The following is a 3,365-nucleotide window of genomic DNA, read 5'->3' as shown; positions in this document are numbered from 1 at the left end:
CATATGCTTGCAAGCCATTTAGACGACATTCCACCGAGAGGGCCCAGAGTATATCTAGCCGTCATCGGGATGGACAAATCCCACTGTTGATCCATATGCCTCAACTCATACTTTCCGGATAACTAATCCCACCTTTATAACCACCCATTTACGCAGTGACGTTTGATGTAATCAAAGTACCCTTTCGGCATAAGTGATTTATATGATCTCATGGTCGAAAGGACTAGGTAACTATGTATCGAAAGCTTATAGCAAATGAACTTAATGACGTGATCTCATGCTACGCTTAATTGGATGTGTCCATTACATCATTCACATAATGACATAACCTTGTAATTAATAACATTCAATGATCATGATCATGAAACTATGATCATCTATTAATCAACAAGCTAGTTATACAAGAGGCTTACTAGGGACTCCTTGTTGTTTACATAACACACATGTATCAATGTTTCGGTTAATACAATTATAGCATGGTATATAAACATTTATCATAAACACAAAGGTGTATAATAACCACTTTATTATTGCCTCTTGGGCATATCTCCAACACTACCTCTGATCACGGCCTCCACCTCCATCCCCCAGTCTCAGTGTTTCAGCTTTGAGAACCTGTGGCTCTCAGACCCCTCGTTCCTCCAAACGACCCTCCATGCCTAGAAAAATCTGCCCCATCGCTGATGTAGCTGGAGATCTTGCAGACCACCTGAAATCCTTCCGCGGTGCTGCCAAGGTTTGGAAATTCTCCCACAAATTCTACCCTAGATTTGAAAATAACTGTAAATTCTTGAATGATTTTGCTTGATCTTTTCAAGGAAACTTGCTCTCTCTCTCTCTACGACTGAGATTGTGTTCTGTGCCGTCTGCAGGACCACCCTCGAGCGGTTGTCCTCGCCCGGGCCGCCCACTAGTAGAAAAGAGGAAAGTTTCGCACCATTGTGGAGGGGGGCGAGAGAATTTCAAGTTTTTCCACGCTCGGGCCTCGCAACGCCTTCAAGGTAACACTATCCGTGCCCTAGATGTTGATGGCGCGGTCGTCGCCTCCCACGACGCCAAAGTTGCTGCCATGTTCTCCTTCTACTATAACCTCCTTCGGCGGCTCACAGACGTGCAATGGGACTTCGACATTGTTGAGCTATATGAAAACTGTCCTAGAATCGATGGAGACTCCCTTATTGGGTCGTTTTCGACCCAAGAGATGGAGGCGGCTTTCTCTTCGATGGATGGGGCGAGCGCGCCTGGGCAGGACGGTCTTGGGCCAAGCTTGTATTGGGCCGCTTGGGCCACAAGACACCCCGGCCTGGAGCGTCTGTATGAAGATTTTCGCTCCCGCTCGGTGGACCTGGAGAGGATCAATCGCACGCACATCATGCTCCTGCCGAAGAGCACCGGCGTGCTTGCTCCTAGGTCCTTCCTCCTCAACGGCGTCCCGAGCAAGTGGATTCGCTACAGGCGAGGCCTACGGCAAGGAGATCCGCTGTCGCCCTACCTCTTCCTCATCGTCGCCGACGTGATGCAGTGGCTGATCTGGCGTGATGACGTCCGCTGGCTCCCTCTCGTCGACGGCGTCCCCTGCCCGGTGCTCCAGTACGCTGATGACACTCTCAACATCTTCCGTGCTAACGCTGGCGCGGTGCTGAGTCTGCGAAATCTGCTCGGCAAGTTTGAGCGTGCGATTGGGCTGGGAATCAACTACGGCAAGAGCACCTTGGTCCCCATGCACGTCGCGCCTGGCGTCCTCCACGACATCCAGGACGTGCTGCGTTGTTGAGTCGAGGGGTTTCCTCAGACCTACCTCGGGCTCCCGCTGTCGGCCGAGAAGCTCTGTTTGGTCGCCTTCGCTCCCCTCATAGCGAAGGTCGACAAGTACCTGTTAGGCTGGTGCGCCCCTCCTCCTCTCCGCTGGTGGGTGCCTCGTGCTACTCAACACCGTCCTCGACGCCCTCCCCACCTTCGCCATGGAAGCCTTGGAGCTCCCTCCTGGAGTGTTCGCTGCCCTGGACAGGCTGCACCGCGCCTTCCTCTGGGCTGCCACAGACAAAGTGAGTGGCATGGTGTCTCGTTGCTTGGGAGCATGTTTGCCGACCCAAGGAAGAGGGTGGCCTCGGCGTCTGTTCCATTGCTGAGCAGAACACCTGCCTCCTGGTCCTGCATCGCCTCCACTACGCCACGGGCGAGTCGTGGCCTCGATGGGTCTGGGATTCGCAGGCCAGTGTGCCACTCGACATGATCACCGCTTTGGCGGCTCTGTGCGACGCACATTCGTCTTCCCTCCAACGGCTCCTCCCTCTCTACAGGAGTATCTCCCGCGTGGAACTCGGGGACGGTCGGCGCACCGCCTCCTAGCTAGACTGGTGGAGGCCCTCAGGCCCCCTCGCGATCACTTTCCCCGAGCTCTCCTCCCACATCACGCTCCGATGCGCCTCCGTCCGCCAGGTCCTCGACCATGGACTCACATCTATCCTTGCGCCTCGCCAGTCCTTGGTGGCTTCCCGCCAGCGCGACGAGCTCCTGCTTGTCATGTCTACGGTGCGGCTCACCGGCGCTGCGGACGAGCGCTCGCTCCCCCTATGCTCCCGTAGCGGTGGTCGGCTAAGGACTGCCGCTCTCTACAAGCTGTGCACCTTCGGTGGCATGCTCGACGAGCACCACGCCTTTGTTTGGGGCAACTTCGCTCCCTCCAAGGTGAAGTTCTTCGGCTGGCTCCTGGTAAAGAGCCGCGTCCGGTGTCGGGCCAAGCTGCTCTACAAAGGGATCCTTGCCCAAGCTGACAGTGAGTGCCCCGTCTGCGCGCCCTCCCTCTCGCTGGTCCGCAAACGCTGCCGGGGCGACGTTGTGCTCTAGCGGGCGCGCGTGCCGCTTACGAACAGTAGAGACGCCGATCTCTGGCTCACCTACTTCCTCCCTGAGCGATCGTGATTTTTTACACCCCCCCTGCCCGCTTCTCTCTCTCATGCGAGCTCACCCCCTCCACGTTGGGTGCTGCCTCCCCCAAAATCGCTTGTACTGCTCCTGATTCGGGCCTTTCACCCGATCGTTTGATTAAACTGAAGAAATACACATTCAGGTGGGAGTCTTTGTGCTCCTCCCGGTGAACACTCAAAGAAAAAGTAGAAATATATAATGGTGGAAGTGCAGTGCCACTTGTGCAGCTTGCGGGAACAGAGTGACCAGTCTACTAGGTCAACTGCGAAGCAAACGCTCTTTGTAGCTTGCTGCCATCCGATGGAGTTGACCGCCTTGAGATTTGATTTATATAGGTGATAACTAGCACAAAACCTGTGCTTTGCTACGCACTACAGTAAATTAAATGAAGCTCGTGCATTGTCACGATTACTTAAATTACTAATTTTGCTACGAAA

Source organism: Lolium rigidum, chromosome 1 (genome assembly GCF_022539505.1).
Source record: "Lolium rigidum isolate FL_2022 chromosome 1, APGP_CSIRO_Lrig_0.1, whole genome shotgun sequence".
Lineage (NCBI taxonomy): Eukaryota > Viridiplantae > Streptophyta > Magnoliopsida > Poales > Poaceae > Lolium > Lolium rigidum.
Note: the sequence above shows the minus strand (reverse complement) of the source record.